Raw genomic sequence first — 19,734 nt, 5'->3', positions numbered from 1 at the left:
AAGGTATATATGATATGAAAATAAAAGATAATAAGAAAACAAATAAGATAAAGGGACAGCCAACATTGTACTACAGTTAGTGACAAGGTGGATGGAGTGCCAGGCCGACAGCCAGGAAGTCTTGGAGTTCAAATCTAACCCCAGATGCTTACTAGCTGCTTGACTCTAAACAAGTCATTTAACCTCTCTCTATCTCATTTTCCTCATCTATGAAATAGGGATGAAAACAGCACTTACCCCAAAGGATTGCTATGAGGATCAAATGAGTTAAGAGTTGTAAAGTGCTTTGAAAACCCTAAAACACCATATAAATGCCAGTTGCTTCTGCTGCTGCTACCACCACCTTGAGATTTATCCTCACTTGTTAAATACCCAAGGTGTGCCACATCTGAGCAAATTCCAGCTCCATCCCTTTTTCCCATGCTCAGCCCTAGTGAAATATCGTAGGCTATACTACAATCCAGATATTTTCCCCATCAGGAAAAATGCATTAGAGACAGCAGAAACTCTAAGGCCTGTTGCACATGAAGCCTCAAATTTACACAATTTATTAGATATTTTTCTGTCTCTTTCATGATTCAGCACTCTATTTCCTTGCTAAAGAAAACCTCTCAGGTAAAAAGGACCTCTAGACTCGATTTTCTTCCCTCTATTGAACCACATCTATTCAATGAATTTTACAGTCCATTAAAGGTAATCAGCACATCGCTAAAGCTACAATTAACCCACTTGGGCAGGCAGCTCCTGCTGGCCTCCCATTTCTTTTCTCCTGCCTGTTTTTGCACATCTTAGTCTATGATATGCTAGTCTCCTATACTTGGAAGATCATGTAAATTCAGCAATGAAGGATTATAATACTCACAAAAATCCCCCACTTTGTGTGACCCTATATACACAAGTAAATAATAGTAGAAGCTAGAGAATTTTTGAACCAGAAGATTCACATCTAGAAAAAGCATCCAATAGGCTATAACAATGAGCCAAATCTAATGAGTTAAAATACATATTTAAAAAATGTAATGGGGATAAATAAGTGTAAAGAAACAGCATGGGATCAGTGGATAAAAAAAAAAAAGCTGGCCACAAAGCCAGGAAAATCTAGTCCAAACCTTGCCTCTGCTACCTAAATAGCCAGGGGCAGGTGACTTCACGTCCCAGAACTCCAGCAAACTATATAAGATTCTCAAGTGCAGAGAGGGTGCTGACCTGCATTGCTACAGACAGTTTCTTAACTCGAGGAGTTATCTAAATCAATGAAGTCACAGGTTCACTCCCTAGCCGTAAATAAAAGTAAAACTACGTTTGGATTGAAAAAGTCTATTTCACACATACAAGAGAGGAGTTCCTATGAAAAAGAGCCTGCTGGCTCACTAGCTCAACAGAGTGATATGGAAGGCAAGAGTAATTAATGCCATGCCCTAGGCTGCATGAATTTGAATCTAGCCTTCCCTCAGTCCCTTACCCAGCAAACCATCCCTTGCCTTCAAAGAGGTATAATGTCCATAGTTCTCCTTGACTTTAACCCTTATGAGACTAATAATAAGTTCACATTTATGTTATACTTTTAAGGTTTGCAAGGTGCTTTACAAATAATATTTCATTGTGTCCTCACAATGATCCTGGGGGAGAAGTGCTATTATCATCCCCATTTTACACATGAGGAAACTAAGACAGATGGCAGTTAAGTGACTTGCCCAGAGTCACACAGCTAGTACATATATATATATGTATATATATATATATATAGATATAGATAGATATAGATGATATAGATAGAGATAGAGATAGAGATAGAGATAGAGATAGAGACAGAGATAGAGATAGAGATAGAGATAGAGATAGAGATAGAGATAGAGATAGAGATATGTATGAGGCAGATCTGAACTCAGGTCTTCCGGACGCCAGGTCCAACATTCTATCACTATACCACCTAGATATCTCTGATGTAAGAGAAATATCCTTCATGATTAGGACTATCCAACAGTGGAACAAGCTGACTTAGAAGAGAGTGGGCTCTTCTCACAAGAGGTCTTCACACAGAGGCTAGATGACAACTTTCTTCCAGTGACAGGTCATGGCAGATATTCTTAAGTACGGGTTGCACTAGATAGAATCTTTCCAACTCTGAGATTCTATTATTTGGTAAAGGGCCCACAGGGAAAAAATGAATAGTTTAAAAATAACTAAGTTATCTTTTAATTCAGTCTTTGCTTACTTGAATTCTCAGTGTTTTTATATACTTTCATTTCTTAAGAGCCAAATCAAATTCTTTCCTGAAACTTGGACAGAGTATTTGAGCATGTAGGTCACTCCTTGATCAAATGCCCTTGACAGTGTCCTAGAAAGTAGGATAATGTGCTATAACTGGGGATGGCTCTGACCTCGGGAATAGTAGAGTTAGCTAGAAGTTGTTACTATGTCCCCTCAGTCATTGCTTGTGCTTGTGTCACTGGACCACACCCCCTTATTTGCTAGCCTCTGTACAAGACCCAGTCCAGAATGGTACAAAATGATCATTCCAAAAATAACTGGTTTCTAACTTGTATAGCCACTGTCAACAAAACAAACAGAATATGCTAACACACTTCTTTAGATACCTGATCCATCCACCCCTTCTTCTGGAAAGGATGGAAGGAAGGAGGGAGAGCAGGAGGGAGAAAGAGAGAGAGAGAGAGAGAGAGAAGAGAGAGAGAGAGAGAGAGAGAGAGAGAGAGAGAGAGAGAGAGAGAGAGAGAGAGAGAGAGAGAGAGAGAGAGAGAGAGACAGAGACAGAGACAGAGACAGAGACAGAGAGAGAGACAGAGAGAGACAGAGACAGAGACAGAGAGAGAGAGAGAAAGGGAGTAAGGAAAGAGAAAACATTAAAATTCCAACCCCAAAGGTCCAAAGAATTTCAGTTGGTGATGCTGAAAACTTGGTACATTTTTTCCCCAAAGTAGTCGGTAGGAAACTAATACTAGGTAATGGGTAAAACAAACATTAAAAATTAAACAAGCAAAGGTTAAATCTATTTACCTCTCAATAGGAATTTTGTTTCATTCCAAGAAAAGCAGGGCTATACTTGGCTGAAAGGATACCAGAAGCGTTATCACAACCAATCTAATCTGAACTAAAGAGCTGTTCTGAGACGTCTTGAAGGTGGAAAAAAATCCCACAATTCTTTATTTTCTTCTGCTGTGCCTACTGACCTGCTGGTGTGCAGAGGGAGCCACAGTAGGGTCAGCCATGGGAAAAAAAAATAACATTGAGGTATTGCTTCAATTCTCCCTGAGTCTTTAAAGTAAAATGACCAACAATTTTATTTTTTAAAATAAGGGTGTGTTTCCAATGGCAAGGCTAACGGCTGCTTGTTACATAAGCAAAAATATAATATGCCATCTTTTTTATAAGGACATAATGGGACAAAACCCCTTCATTCTTCTGCCATAGAGGGGAAAATTATAAACCAGCACAACACAAAATATTAGTTTGATCTTGACTAATCACTATCTAGTAGGCAGCTAGATGGTGCAGTGGATAGAGTATTAGGTCTGGAGTCAGGAAGACCTGAAGTCAGATCCAGACTCAGACACTTAACTACTTGTGTGGCACTGGGCAAGTCATTTAACCTCTGGTTTGCCTCAGTTTCCTCACCTGTAAAATGGAGCTAATATACCTGCCTCCCAGAGTTGTAAAGATCAAATGAAATAATAATTCCAAAATGCTTAGCACAGTGCCTGGCACATGCTAAGTGTTACATAAATATTAGATATCATTATTATTATTAATTATTATATTACTTCAGTGAATCAGGAAAGGTTTCATTTATCATCTGGGTTTAGTCAACAGTCAGTCACACAGTAAGTATTTATTAGACACCTACCACTTGCCAGGAATTGAGTAGTTGCTGTCCTTGAAGAAAAGGAAGATACTTAATAGAAAGAGATGGGGGAAAGTAAATCTGTTTGATGCACTGGACAACATAAGCAAAGGCACAGAGATACTAAAGGGTGTCACGAAAACAGCAGACAAGGCATCATCTAGCTTGGCTGCGAGGTAGAGTCCATGGGGACACTAGTATGAAACAGAATGGCCCAAAAGGTTGCAGCCAGACTGTAAAGGGAGAGCACTGAGCATCAGGATGAGAAGCACATGAAGGTAAAACAATGAAAGAGTTTCTGAAGAGAAGAACGAAATGAATGAGGCAATGCCTTAATGAGATATGGCAGGAGCCCATGAAGAATGGTTTGGAAAATACAGATACTGGAGGTAGCTGATTAATGTACAAAAATTAAGGTGAGGAAAGAAGGCCTACAGTTGGTGGCTTTAGCAGTGGAAGCGAAAGAAGAGATGCAGGAGATACTGAAAAAACATAAAAACTCACTGGCTGTGAGTAAAGAATGAAAGAAAAATGACTCGGGTTATGATCCCAGATAATTAGGAGGATGGTGGCACCATCAATAGAAGCTTAAGAGGAGTGAAAAGTTTTGGGGATTCCAGTTTTGGAAATGTTACACTTGTGAGACACCCAGGTAGAGAGGCAGAAAGAGGGCCAATCTTGCCGGGCACCTGTGTCTGTCCTGTGTCCCATGTCTTAATCTTACCCTGGTGGCGTCACACTGGGCAGATCACTTCTGAGCTTTAGGTTTCTCATCTACAAATGGGTAGGATACTACTTTATAATCTACTTGACAGGACTGTTTGTAGGAAATTTATTTTATAAAACTTGTTCAGTTGCTTCAGTCACGTCTGACACTTTGTGACCCCACTTGGGGTTTTCTTGGCAAAGACACTGGAGTGGTTGGCCATTTCCTTCTCCAGATCATTTTACAGATGAGGAGAGTGATTCCAAGTTCAGTGCTTTATCCACTGCACCACCTAGCTGCCCTTAAACTACTCTAAGATGTGACTGATAAATTAAAGAGTTCAAGGTGGTAGTGGGACATTCAAGTAGACAGTCTAGCAGATGGTGGAAAATTCAAATTGATTTGGATCTCTTATAAGAGGTTAAAGGTAAAAAGAGAAAGCTATCAGAATGTACTGCAGAGAGGAAGATCCTATGATCCTAGGTGCTATCTGGAGCTGGGAAAATAGGTGAAATCACCAACGGAAACAGCATGGAGAAAATAAAGAGACAAGAGAAAAACAGAACCTTGGGAAATACACAGACTCATGAGGTAGGAGAACAATAAATGGATAGCAAAGATGTAGGAAAGTGAGGAGATTGCAGTGCTATGGCTGCAGAACTGAAGAACAGAAGAAATAAAAAAGAAGAAAACCAGATAGTCAACAGTATCAAATGATGCAGGGGCTAAGTGAGGACAGGGATAAAGGTGTGATCACTAAAGCAGGTGACTAAAATAGAATGGATGTGGAGATTTACGGCACTTGAGGAAATTCAAGAAAATCTGAAAACAGCTCGTTCAAAGGGTTATCAACATAAAGATCCAAGTCCACAGGCATCCAGGTAGAGAGGGAAGGCAGTGCCAGTTACACCCAGAGAAATGAGAAAGACTAAAGGAAGGTGGTAGACAGCAGTAACAAAGACAGAGAAAGGATAATAATATAATAAGATGGTATTAACATCTAAGGAGAGGCTGCCAAATGTTGATGGCAGATCAAGGATCCCGAAGTGCCAATAGGAACTAAAGAGAATGCCAATTTAACCTCCTGGCCCAGTGAGAAACGGGGTTGGAATAAGAATAGGAACACCCTGCATTACAGAGAGGAGCTAGAATTATGAAGTCCTCTGGGGACAGCCAAGGTTCAGTTAATTCTGAAAGGTCTAAGCACAAAAGTAAGGGAGGAAGTCTGTTACCAATGAAACAGAAATTTCAAAGGACATAGTGGAAGGGGTAAGTTGTAGAGCATAGGGACTAGGTTAAGGCGCAAGGGACGGAAACCACAATAGATAACGGACAACAGCAATTACGCAAATAAATTCAAAAATGAGTCAGAAGAGTGTAATAGATGATTTACGTACGGGAAGAGAAATACCATTATCAACCAAGTGGAGATGGTTAAGAGGGGAGCCATTACATGTATTTAGCATTCTGGTGTGAAGGCCTGTGCATCTCCCTTGATGTCATTCTTAAGGCATCTAATTGCCATCATTTAAGAGGCCCTGGCCACCATGTCCACTCTGGTGTGAGGCAATGCTAGTACCACCCAAGGGGTGGATAGGCTAAGGCTCAGAGGAACACTGGTTTTTCACCCACACAGAATTCTGCATGACTTCAGATGAAAGTTATTCTTCCACTGATCTCAAGACCTCAGTTAAACACACTTGGTACCCCAGTTGTGGCCCGTGGGGACAGCCCAAAGGTATTAAAAACCAAAACCACCAAAACTTTGCTTGGGGGAAAAAAGTGTTACTCTTTCATTAGTTTGGCAGGAATTTCTGCCTGGCTGGGTTCTCATATCAAAAGATCTTATTAATTCACTGATAACGTTTTGGAAATCATGAAAGGAAATGGAAAATTACCAGCCCACTTGGAGACTGCTGGAGTTCATGACATTCCTATTTTTTGCACAGTATACCAGTAAGACTTAGAGAGCAATGATCTCTGCACCTACTTCACAGAATCTTTATACTATGTGGCTATTTTTAAGGATATACAGCTAACCAACCAATAAGGCGATGATTTTATTTTGTACTGTCTTGCACTATACCTCTAGCAACCATGAGATGTGCAAAGCACTTTATATACTTAGCTTTACCACCACACACAACAGAGCCAACCTTTTGTTAAGGTGAGCAAACTGGAAACAGAGATTGCAGGGAGCTCTCCTGCCCTTCCCCAACATTGTGGGCACTTCTGCCATTTGCAGCAAAATAAATAGCAAAATAGGAGCTACTATCCATAATAAGCCTTCCAAGTTACTTGAAATGACAATCCTTGTGAGTAAGACTACAGACCTCTTGAATATTTGCAAAATAGGATTTTATTTGCAGCAAGTAAGAGAGAATCTAAGTCATCTAAGTCACAGGCTGAGAGCCAGAAGGAACTGTGACTTTCAAAGTCAACAGCTTCAGATTCATAATATACTCTGTGCTAGACTCTAGGGGAGATGAAAAGATTAAATAAAACACAATCTTTTCTAATACTCTCTTAGAGGGTTAAAAAACTGGACTAGAAAATGGATGACAAGTCCTAAAAGAAGAAGGCACAGCAAATACTAGTTTGGGGTTTTTAAACTTTTGGGGGGTTGTACACGCCCCTTTTGGCAGCAGTCTGGTGGAGCCAAGGGACCCCTTCTCAGATTGTTTTTAAATGCATAAAATAAAATATATAGGATTACAAAGAAAACCCACTGTATTATAATTATCAATTTTAAAACTTTATTTCACAGACTACAGGTACTAAGGGAATGAAGAAAGGAACCAATGAAGGATTAGCAGAGTTTTTCCTAAGAAACAAAGACTAGAAGTAAAAGGTAGGAGGGTAGAAGGCAGGACAGAAGAAAACTTGAATAATAATCCATCAACAAGAGTTTATTACATACCTATTACTCGCTAACCAATTTGACAAGCAATCAATAAGAATTTATTAGGGGTCAGCTATGTGCCAGGCCGTGAGAATACAAAGACACTCCCTGACCTCAAGGAGCGGACATTCTGTCTGTTGAGGCAACATGTAATCTTCATGGCACAGCATGAATGAAGGGCCACATATGGCAGAATGGAAATAACAACAGATGTGGAATCAGACCAGATGAGGACTGGGGTCCATCATTTATTGGCTGTCTAAACTAGAGCAACTCACTGAACTTTCCTAGACCTCAGTGTTCCCACTAGTGGGATACAATTTGCCTCGATGTGGTTGTTTTAAGTATCAGATTGAAATGATTGTGAATAAAGAGGCTTTGCTGTTACAAAACACCATATAAATATAGGAATGTGCTATATAGCATACTGGATTTGGAAATCAGAAGACACGAATTCAAATTCTGAGTCTTCTACTTAATGCTATCTCTGTATGTGACCTTGGGCAAGACATTTCAACTCCAGGTTACACTTTCTTCATCTGTAAAATGAGAAAGTTGAACTAGAGGGCCTTTAAGGTCACTCCCAACTCTTAAATCTATGATTTTGTATTCTATTATTACTTTTATTAATATCATATGTCTTTAAATAATAATAAGAATTTTTCTGGGCTAGAATTTTTTAAAAAATATTATGCCTTTCTGAAATGTCTTTAATTTTTAAAGCCTACTAACTTTTAAAAACTATTTTAATAGGTTTCCTATACTTTTGGTTTCAATATAATCTTCTTTTCTGACCCTAGATCAGACGTTGTACTAGTCATACAACATCAGCAAATCGGACTCATAAGATGGGGACTTTACTATAAATGAGAAGACACAGAAGTTGTGTAAGAATATCAAACATCAATGACATATTCACAATCAATGTGAAGTTTAGAAAACTTCAAGGAATCAAATGGTAAGGCCTAAAGGGACACCAGCAGAGAGGAGAGGAGGGGGCCAGATGAAGAGAGACTGCAGATCCCTGGACATACACTGCCTGGCAACTACTAGGAAATAGTGCAGATGCCCAACTTCACTGGTGGCTGAAAGGGCTTTGTTTGGGCCAGTTCCAGAGCTCACTTCCTTCTGCCATTCCTAAAGCCCATATTGTCACATTGGCCCTGCATCGTCACAGTGACACCAACACCACATACACCTACAAAACTAAGGTGAAAAGACAGAAAGGCATAGCTATTGTCTGTCTAATGGGGTAAAAAAATGGAGGGAAGCGGGAAGGGAGAAAACTCATGCCACTGCCACCATGATTTCTCCACCAACATAATCCATCTTTTAATGTCTCAAGTGCCTGCACCAAAAATATTTTTGAAGTCTAGAATGACACCTTACTATAATTCATACCCACGAGTTATGGAAATAAAATAGGTAATATGAACACGCATTCTTCAAAACTTTGTAACTACAGGACAGAGTAAAAAGTATACAGCAGAGAACAAAAGAAAACCTACAAGGAAGCAAAGCAAAGATGGACAGCTCTTAACACAATGCATAGTATTTATTATGTAGGCTTTCTTGAAATGGAAATTTACTACTATATATTTTGAATCCTCTCTTATGTTCTACTGTGCACACTACATGTTTTTTCTTTTCTTATTTTATACTTAAGTTTCAATATTTAAGTGTATAATGTGTCTTTTTCTTCTAACATTATGTATGTAAGTTTTAGCATTTAAGTCTAAAATAAAAAAGATAATTAAAAACTTTGTAAATATTGTAATCAATAACACAACACAATTGAGCACAAGTAAGTAGAATTTAAATGAAGCTATTCTGCATATTGTTAATATGGGCCAGTCTAAATTTACCCTCAACACTTCTATCCCAAGTATAAACCAGAGGTAAAATGTGAGGTGTTTGTTGAATGCTTCAATTACAGAACAACAGTCTTCCTTTCCCACACTGGTGATAACCAGCAAAGTACTGAACTATGAAATCAAACCCTATCATTAAAAGAGGTCTATGTCTCAATCACTTGCACTCATTGTCTCTGCTGACCAGGCTAGCTCCTTTCCAAAATGAATCAGCCAATTAAAGGAATACGGAAAGACAAATCTTTCATTCTAAGACATCTAATTTGACCCTAATTCTAAGGCCCAAGTTTCCCAAAAAACAAACAAACAAACAACAAAGGGGAAATTTCTCAGCAGTGGCTATTTTTAAATCGTGTTTATCACACACCTCTTTTTAGAGTAAAATCACAGAATTTGAGAACCAAAAGAGATCTAGTCTCCCCTATAGCCCAGCCTTCATCCCCTCTGACCTAGACAATTACAATACTATTCTAAGTGATCTTCTCCCCTCAACTCCAAACCAGTCTTGGCATAGCTCTGGTCGAAATCATCTAACATATGGGTCTCTCTATGTTATTTCCTTCCTCAGAATCCTTTCCTCACTGTTGTCTATCAGATAAAAATATAAACTCCTTAACTTAGCATTTAAGGTCCTCTCCCATCTGCCTCAAACCTACATTTCCAATCTTTCATACAAGTGCCTTTCAAATCTACCACAGCGATAAGACTAGGTACAGGGACTGGATCTATGACTTCAGTGATACAGAGAACTGCTAGGTGAGGAGACTCCACCATTGTAGGTCAGCACCTTCCATGCACTTTATAGTCTTAGAAAATTGCCTGCAGTAATGAAAGTTTAAGTGACTTCTCCACAGTCACAAGGCCAGTTTGTGTCAGAAACACGACTTGAACTCAGGTCTTCTTAACCTCCAGGCCAGCTCTCTCTCTCTCTCTTATACCAGACTGCCTATACAAACTCTTTTTACTCTAGATAAACCAGATGTTAGCCATCTCTACATCCTTCCTCCCTTTCACTGTCTTTCTGCATTTGCACAGGCTGGTTATCCTATACTACATAGAGTGCCAGGCCTAGAGTCAGGAAGATGAGTTCAAATCCAGTCTCAGATACTACCTATGTGACCCTAGGCAAGTCACTTAACCTTATCTGCCTTAGTTCCTCATCTGTTAAAATGAGCTGGAGAAGGAAATGGCAAACCACTCCAGTATCTTTTCCAAGAAAACCTCAGTTGAAGTCATGAAGAGTCAGACACAACTAAAATGACTGGGCAACAGCAAAGCGTTAGCCCACATGGCTAGAATGTATTCCCTCCTCATCTTAACTTGATGAAAGCTTTCCCTCCTTTCAAGGTATAGCTAAGATACCAGCTCTTCCACAAAGTCTTCCTGAATTCCCCACAGCACCAAAGGATCCCTTCTTTTCTCTAATTTTCTTGGAATGATTTGTCCCTACCTCTCCCTGCTTATCACAATCTCCCCTGCATCATATGTACTTGTACATCTATCATATCCTTCTGTGTGTGTGTGTGTGTGTGTGTGTTTGTGTGTGTGTGTGTATGCATGTTTTCTTGCAAGCTTACTGAAAGCAAGGAATGTGGCACATTTTTTCTTCTGTGTATTCACAGCACCCATTTCAGTGCCTTAGACTCGGACTTGCTGGGTTAGTGAGTGTTTGTTTAAATGAATATCCTTCATGCTTTTATGCAAAAAGAAAACTCCTGATCAAATGAACCAATTTGGGAGAATCTACTATTGGGCCTGATTGTGTAGTTAGAACTTCAACTACAACCAGGCTTTATGGTGAAAGCATGAAAAGACAACTTGGCAGAGTAGGTAGAAAGCAAACCTTGGCATCATTAAGTACCGCCTTTAACACATCCTCCTTACGTGACCGGGACAAGATAAGTGATCCCTCAACGTCACAGGGGAAACTCTCCAACAGCGTCATTTTCTGATGAACTGCTGATCTGTATTTGTAGGTGGCATTTCCACACCAGACGTTCTCTATGCTGATAAAATCAGAGCTTCCCACCACTGTGGGTTAAAATGGTGAAGCACAGTTAGTTTTCAATTACACAGGGGTCGATTATTGAGTGGATGGACCATTATCTCTGACTTTCAGTTCTTTCTCCTGCTCACATCTGGTAGAGGAAGGACAATTCCAATCAGTCAAGTTTGGATTTTGCCAGCCAGGGGGGTACAGAGTTCCGGAGTTAGAGGCAGAGTTAACTGCTAATTAACCTGCTTAAAACCTCGTTCAGCCTCAGTTTCTACATCTGTAAAATAGAGATAATAACAGCACCTACCTTACAGGGTTGTGGTGAGGATCAAATTAAATTGTGCTTTGGAAGCCTTAAAGTGCTATATAAATGTTAGCTATTATTTTTACCAGTTGTTTTGAAAATGGCTTGCCATAGAAGCAGGAGTGAAATCACTGGCTAAAATTATTGATCAGGGGATGGCTGTAAAAGACAAGCAATTATACTGGCTTCCCAAGGATATTAAAGCACAAATATTCTTTGCCCTCAACATAGTTAAGATTTATCTGCACTGCTGATTGAATTAGCATAATGACATATGCTAGACAAAAATTAGCTGTCAACAAATTTATAAAATCAGGGAATGGATTCAAAATACATTACCTGGTGCCTTGGTTTACATATTTTTCAGATCCTCCCGCTTGTGTGCTCCAGTAAGTATGTTCCCTTTTGTTTATTAACTACTCCATTTTGATTTGCTGCCTTTACTACTGGCTTCCACAAAGAGCTGGAAATAGGACCTGAGCAGCCAAAGAGAGTTGCATGTTATCCTTGTAGAGAAAATGGAAGTGGACTGAAGAGAAACTGACCTTTAGTCCTGCATTTTGCACCACTTGCTGGACATCTCCATCATCACCTCAAACTCTGCATATCCAAAATCAAAGACATCATCCCTCCCTACTCCCCCACTCAAAAAGAAATTGTTTTCCCTTCAGATTTAACTAGTTTATTAACAGTACCACCATTTTCCCAGTCTTCAAACTTCTGAGTCAAGTCATCCTTAGTCAGCTATGCGTAGGCCTAGATGACCCATGAGGTCCCTCTGTCATTCTCTGGACCCTTTCCTCTTTCTCTTCCCACACTTCATTCCCCAAACACCTCCCCAATCCAGTCAGTCACCAGTTCCTGTCCATTTCTCCTTCACAATTGTTTCTTACATCCATACCTTACTTTTCCATTCTCACTGCCATTGTCTTAATCTAGACACTTATCACACCTTTCTTGGACTGTTACATTTCTCTCAGTTGTTCTTTGCCTCTAATTTCTCTTTTGTATTTCATCCTATACATCACCGCTAGACTAATGGTCCTAAAATACTACTTTACAAATGTCATCTACCCTCTTCATAACCTTCAATGGCTCTAGCTACCCATTAGAATAATCTAAACTCTTCAAGATGGCTGTCCGCAAGGCTCTGAGCAGTCTGATACTTACCTGCATCATGACTGTATACAAAACCCTTCACTCCAGCCAAAATGGCGGACCTGTCATTCCCCAAACCTTGACATGCTTCCTTGTCCCTCTGACATTGTGCACCCTGTCCTTCCTGCCCAAAATGCCCTCTTTCCTCCTCTCCATTTATATCAGTCCTCTTTTTCTTCAAGGCCCATATCAAATCCTTCCTCAGGAGGTAGGATACTTTCCCAACACCCCAGCACTTCCCCCTTAACTATAGCAGCATGACATAATGGAAAGGGTTCTAAAGTTAGCAGAGACCTGCATGCAAAGCCTGCCTCTGGCACGGACTAGTTAAATGACCCCGGGCAAGGCACTGGCCTCTGGAAGCCACAGCATTAATAATACTGGGAGCACTCCCCTTAGAACCTTGCTGGGGAGATCAAGCAAGGGAATTGATAAAGGACCCGGCAGATTTGGCAGTGCCAGGTAAGCGTGTGCATGGGGTGCTATTTTAGGTACTTAATATGCCACCAAGTATTTTGTGTTTTCTTTCATTCTGGTTTCCCCTCTAAATAGTAAACCTCTAAAGGACAGGAACCACATAGTTTCCTTCCAATTCCTAGCGTCAAAGAACAGGCAAAAGACTTGAGTTCTAGTCCCAGCTCTGACATTTAACTGAGTCACCTGAGAGGATGCCATTTAGCCTAAAACACAGCTTCCTCATCTGTACAGTACGAATAGAAAAACACTGGCATTCCCTTTCCAGCTGAGAGGGCTGTTGTAAGGGGCAGTTGGATGGTGTAAGGAATACAGTGCCAGGCTTGGATTCAAGAAGACCTGAGTTCAAATCTGGTCTCAGATATTTCCTAGATGTGTAACTTTGGGGCAAGTCACTTAACCTCTGTTTGCCTCAGTCTCCTCATCTGTAAAATGGGGATAATAATAGCACCTACCTCCCAGGGTTGTTGTGAGGCTCAAATTAGATAATAATAATAATAATAACAATAAAGTGCTTTGAACAGTGCTTGGCACATGGTAGAAGCTACATAAATGTTAGTTACTATTTTTATTTTTGTTTTTGCAAGCTCACCTCATGCTGTCCATGGGGTTTTCTTGGCAAAGACACTGGAGTGGTTTGCCATTTCCTTTTCCAGTGGGTCAAGGCAAACAGAGGTTAAATGACTTATCCAGGCTCACACAGCTAGCAAGAGTCTGAGGCTGGATTTGAACTCAGATCTTCCTGACTCCAGGCCCAGCACTCTATGCACTGAGTCATCTCGCTGCCTCATTATTATTATTATAACATTTTGCAAACCTAAAAGTGATATACAAATGTGGGCTGCTATTATTGACAATAATGTTTCTTGTTGCGGACTATAAGCCTTGGACAACTTCCCTATCCCTCATATTCTATTCAAGGAAGGCAGCTGCATCATCACCATCACCAGGATTTATATAGGGAATCCCAAACTGCACTAAGACTCTTGGGACACCCTGTACAGCACTTTGAAGTTTACAAAGTGCTTTACCTACTATGTCGTTTGATCCTCACAGCAACGTTATGAGGTAGGTACTACTATTATCTCCAGTGAGAAAAGTTAAGCATCTTGCCCAGAGCCACACAGCCAGTATAGCATCCAAAGGCAAGATTCACACTCAGATCTTTCAGAATCCAAGTCCTACACTCTATCCACTGCCCTAATGATTATAGTTATATTATGCATTTTTTTCCTTTAGACTTTTAGAGCACTATACCAAATGTAAAAAAAAAAAGTTTGGCCACACTACATTCAGCAATTCTTTAATATTTCAAGAACCTGTAATTTTGTCATTATGCATGCAAGTCCTCCACCAATGAGGATATCAGTCCTTTCATGCCTTAGGAGATGATCCTTTGAAGTTTCAGTGGCTAGAAAAAATATACACCCTGGGGGCCAATGTGCAGGTGATGAAACTCTCTGAGTGGAGGTTAGCTGGGCTGGTCCTCAGAGGAAAGACATAGGCTCTGTCACCAAGCCAGCATCTGAGGCTGTTTTCCAGCTTAGACCAGCCAGAGCTTTGTGCCATAATGGCCTAGCCTTAATTAAGAAACCTGAGGTTACCTGCCCCTTGGTAAGACATCAAGAGCCCTTTAATGAGGTTTACTTTGCATTCACATTGTGACTTCTTCTAATATCTTATGATTTAAAAATATTATTTTAAAATATCCTTCAGCAGAAGTTTAGAGGAAAAAATGTGTTTTATTGACCATGGTATCACATAAAGACCTTCTATTAAACTACAGAAGACACACCATCTGCGTTGGTGGGGGGAGTACCCATGCCAATGTATTTAAAGTACTGAATTATTTTCAATTACAGCTACCAACATTTTACATGATAAGGTTATTTTTAAATATGTGGTGTGAAAAGGTTGGCTGCTCTTTTTAATGTAATTTTATTGTATCCTGAGGCCAATTCTTTTTCAAAGGGAAATCATCCCTAATTGTATAAAGAATGTCAAAAGGAAAATAAGATTAAATTACTGGAATCAGCTCTATAGGAAGACATCTATTCTGCAAAGTGAGACAATATCTGTACTATCTTAAACTGCATTCATTCAGGCAATTTCTATTCTTCCATTGGAAATTCTTAATTTTTAATTAAAGTTCTAGTGACAGTTTACTAAAACTAAAAGAATGAAAATCAAGGAAATGCAGAAAAACATGAAAAGATAGGGAACTGCTTAGTTATGGAAGATCACAAATATACAATGTCTGAGAAAGAACTTATTCTTTTGGACACTTTTCCTCCCAAAGACAAAGTAATCTGAAAAAAAAAAAAGGTTTCTACTTTGCTTTCATCAACGGATGAAAAGCCCACTTGTCCATGGATCACAATAGCTCCATCCAGCAACACACTAAAACAAAGCCATATTTAGAAGAATCACAAAATAAGACATTAAAAGGCACCTGATAGTGGCCCAACATATATGCCTGTATGTGTATTCTCAGTAAGTCAACTATACCTAGGTAGATGATGGTGATAATGATGCTGATGAAGATGATGAAGAGGAAGAGGAAGAGGAAGAGGAGGAGATAGAGGAGGAAAAGGCAGAAGAGAGGGGCAGAAACGAGAGAGAGGAGAAGAGGAAGGGCAAAAAGGAGAGAAGAGAGAAAGGAGAAGAAAAAGAAAAAAGAGGAGAGAGAGAAGGAAGAAAAAGGGGAGAAGGGAGAAAGAAGAGAGGGGGAAAGAGAAAGGAGAGAGGAAAGGAAGAAACAGATCAGGAGATCCAAAGGAAAGCCCCTAGTACTTTGGCTAGACTCCCCAGCGCACGAATTTATGAGAGGATATAGACAAGAACCACGAGAATGCGAAGACAGAAATAGGTTGCAGTTTACATCATGGCAGCGTAGAGGCGGACAGGAGGCGCGTACGTCCCAAGAATATATTTTTACATGGAGTGAAGATGTAGTAGTCATCCTGAATTCCTTCCCCCAAGCTAGATGACAAAGAATATTCAAAATGAACCTCATGCATTTTGGTCAAAGTTAATATTCTTGCACAGTTTGAACTAAGCTCAGTGTCTTCACCCCCAAAATTGAAGGAACCCAGAAATGCCAATCTGAGGAATCTGAAAATATAAACTTCTCCAGGGACAAAGTGGAAGTGGCAGGAAATTCTGGAGCATAAGAAAAGGAAATAATCACATTTTCATATTGAAAAACTGCCACATGTAATTTTAACTTTTAATTTTAATTAAATTTTAATTTTTAATTTTGTGCATGTATCTTTTAAAAAGATGTATGCATCAATTCATAGTTTATCATTTGGAGAGGAAAACATCACTACAACTCATCATGGCATCCAATTCACATTTTCTAAAATACCAAGGTTCCACAGAAATGGGTGGGAAACCATAGACTACATATCTCTCAGAGATGAAATAATAACCTTCTCAAATGTTTTAGCATTTAGGCCATAAATATCACAAAAAGAAGCCTGTTCCAAAGAAAGTTTCAATTGAAAATCTCCCTCTTTTTATCAAGCAAGCATTCATTGAGTCCCTTCTATATACCAGGCTCTGTGTTGCATTCTGAAGAAACAAAAACAACAACAGTTCTTGCTTTTCTTTTGAGGGAGATGACATGCACACAAATCTATTTAAAATAAACATGAAGTAAATACAAGTTCACGGGTGGGGAAAGTATGAGCAACTGCGTAACACTGGGAAAGGCCATGCATAGGCAGCAATGTTTACACTGGGCTTTGAAGGCTTCTAAGACAAGGTGAAGGAGGGTATTCCAGGCATGGCGAAGGGCCTGTTCAGATGGCCCAGAGAGTGGAACTGGAGTACTGTGTGTAAGGAACAGCGAGGCCAGTTCAGTTCCTAAGGGATCTCTCTCTATTTAGGGGAAAGACGCTCTAGCAAGAGAGGCAGTATTGATTCCCAGGGTGAAATAGTCTGAGTAAACCTTTCAGCTCCATCTTTAGGTTACTCTGTCTCACAGGGTTTTCATGAGGAAAACTCTCCACAAAACAGAAAGCCTATCTAAATATGAGCTGCTATTATTCTGAGCAGATCAAATAATCTGCCTGTACCTCAAATACAAACATGTGCACCAAGCCCTCCTCTGATCCCTCGTTGTAGCAGGTGAAAGACTGCGTTTTTAAAGTCCATTCCAATGGGACCATATGTTATGGCAGGTTAGGTCCATATTCTCTCCTCAGTGCCACATTACAGAATTCCTAACTTCCCTCAAAGCTCCGCTCAGGCCCCACTTTCCATGGGAGGCCCTTTCTGACACCCACCCCCAGGTGTTAGTGTCTTTTCTTCCCCCATACAAAATATTATCCTTAATTACCTCTAAAAATACATATTACATATGTGCCTATTTTACATTTCTCTTTATGTGAGTGTCTCCCTATAAGAATACGAACTCCTTGAGGGCAAAGACTGTCTTATTTTTGTCTTTGTATCTCTGGGACCAGTATACTACCAACAAGCTCTTTTTAAAAAAAATTGTTGTCTTTTGTTTTTATATTGTCTATATTTTCCCCTTTAGCTTTCCCCCTCCTGCCTCCCAAAGAATCATCCCATATAACAAAGAATATTCCATCATAGGCTGCTTGATTGATTGGCTGACTATATGTCTAGCCACCAAAGACCAACAGAGCTAAGTTTTAAGAAGTTCTTGACCAGACTGGCCCTACAGTGATGAATTTTTGGTCATCATTATACACAAAGATCTACTCGGGGAAGGGGCTATGTGTGAACGGGAAGGGAATCTATGGGCTGGGAGCTCTTTGAAAAGGGGGACTGCCTTTTGCCTTCCTTTGTATCCTTATCACTTAACATAAGGTTTGGCACATGGCAGGGTCTTAAGAAGTATTTAAGGACTGACAACTAATTGACTTTATAAACCCCATACAGAAATTATAGATCCTATAAAGTCCTGACAACTGCTAGAATCAACATTAATTGTTCCAAAACTATATCATCAGACTATTGTGAAAATAAACGGCCGGGTGAAAAGTGCTGATTGTGCCTTAAAATAAAAGGGTTGCATTAAAATCACAGAACTTTCTAACTTAGTTTAACATCTGGGTTAATGAGTATCTGTCTAACAGCATAATTAACAAGCATTATTAACAAGTGTTTGTAATGCTTAACATCAGTAAAAGTTTACTGAGGGCTAGAGTCTCAATCTGTTTAACTATTTGTTTTACTGCTTTGGTACCTCGCACAGGCAATTTCCTGAATTTTTTTTCTGTTGGGGGGATTCTTCATTTTTCAAACCTCTACATATACAAGCGGCTTTTGGACACTTCTTTTCTTCACAGGCCACCCCTACCCCAGCCCACTCTCCCCAAGGGCCACCCTAGTTTGTTTCTTTTTTCCCAAATAAGTGTCAGATGCTATTTATGGGCTTATAAAACACTGGAATAGCCCAGTTTCACCCATCCATACCAGGAGCTAGTCTAAAAACTGCTATTCTGAAATCAATGAAGCCCATGAGTACATAACAGTGTAGAGGGACAGTAAGTACTCTTGAGATTTCAAATTACATGTCCCATAGGCATCTCAAACAGAACTCATCATCTAACTCTCCAAACTCTCCTTTCTAAAACTTTCTTATTTCCAGGTCCATAATCTCAGCATCATTCTTAGCTTCTCATTTCCCCCTTACCTCATATATCCAATGAGATGCTACATCTCACCATTTCTCCCTCTACATCTGTCACATTTGACATCTGAGTCTCCATTGTCCCGGAATCACCTTAGTTCAAACTTACATCATCTCTTCCCTAAACCACTGCAAAAGACTCCTAATTGACCTCCCTGCCTCAAGTCTCTCCTCACGCTGGTCCTTCTGTACTCACATCTAGTCCATACAGTCCCCAAAGTAATTATCTTTAAGCACAAATATGACCATAAGATTCCCTACTCAACAAACTTCAGTGGCTCTAGACTAATATATAAATTCCTCTGTTTACCTTTTAAAGTTCCTTATAACCTGGCCCCAAATTACCTTCTCAAGCTCAGTGTATATTAGTCCCCTTCCCGCACACTCTACTATCTAAAATGGCCTTCTCTCTATTTCTCCATCTGTTATGGGGGCAACTGCATTGGCCATCTGTTCCTCATTGGAATGCCCTCTCTCTCACTACCTTTGCCTCATAGAAGTGACTTAAGCACTGTCTTCTGGGTGAAACCTTTCCTGATCCCCACCGCAATTGCCTTTGCTTTCCTTCTCTAGCTGCCTTAAGTCTTGTACTTATTTCTGGTTTTCTCTTAATATTTATTCCATATATGCTTACACGTGCACTTGTTTTCTCCCTTAATGGGATAAGACTCTTTAAGAATAGGAATTGTTTTATTCTTTGTAGTTATATACCCTCAGAACTTTGCATAATGCCTAATACATAACAGGCATTTAATTTCTTGTTGATAGACTGACTGATCAATCCTAACTAAGCGAG

The 19,734-nt window shown here is 39.8% G+C and overlaps 1 protein-coding gene across 12 annotated transcripts in view; it reads right to left on the bottom strand.

Moving 5' to 3' along the window:
- The window catches only part of CCNY (cyclin Y), a 286,765-nt gene that overhangs the window by 126,440 nt on the left and 140,591 nt on the right, over positions 1-19,734 (bottom strand). For 5 of the 12 annotated variants that reach the window (XM_078152424.1, XM_020990393.2, XM_020990395.2 and 2 more), the window contains one exon: positions 11,978-12,114. The exons of 6 other annotated variants lie outside the window; for them this stretch is intronic. The gene's annotated coding sequence lies outside the window, so the exon portion shown is untranslated. Of the gene's footprint in view, positions 1-11,181; positions 11,340-11,977; positions 12,115-19,734 lie in introns of those variants that run through there. One more of the 12 variants, XM_078152441.1, reaches the window with a different exon arrangement.

The sequence above is a fragment of the Phascolarctos cinereus genome, unplaced genomic scaffold (genome assembly GCF_003287225.1).
Source record: "Phascolarctos cinereus isolate Bilbo 61053 unplaced genomic scaffold, phaCin_HiC Scaffold_1;HRSCAF=81, whole genome shotgun sequence".
Classification (NCBI taxonomy): domain Eukaryota; kingdom Metazoa; phylum Chordata; class Mammalia; order Diprotodontia; family Phascolarctidae; genus Phascolarctos; species Phascolarctos cinereus.
The sequence above is the reverse complement of the archived record's forward strand: the minus strand, read 5'-3'. Positions and strand labels throughout refer to the sequence as shown.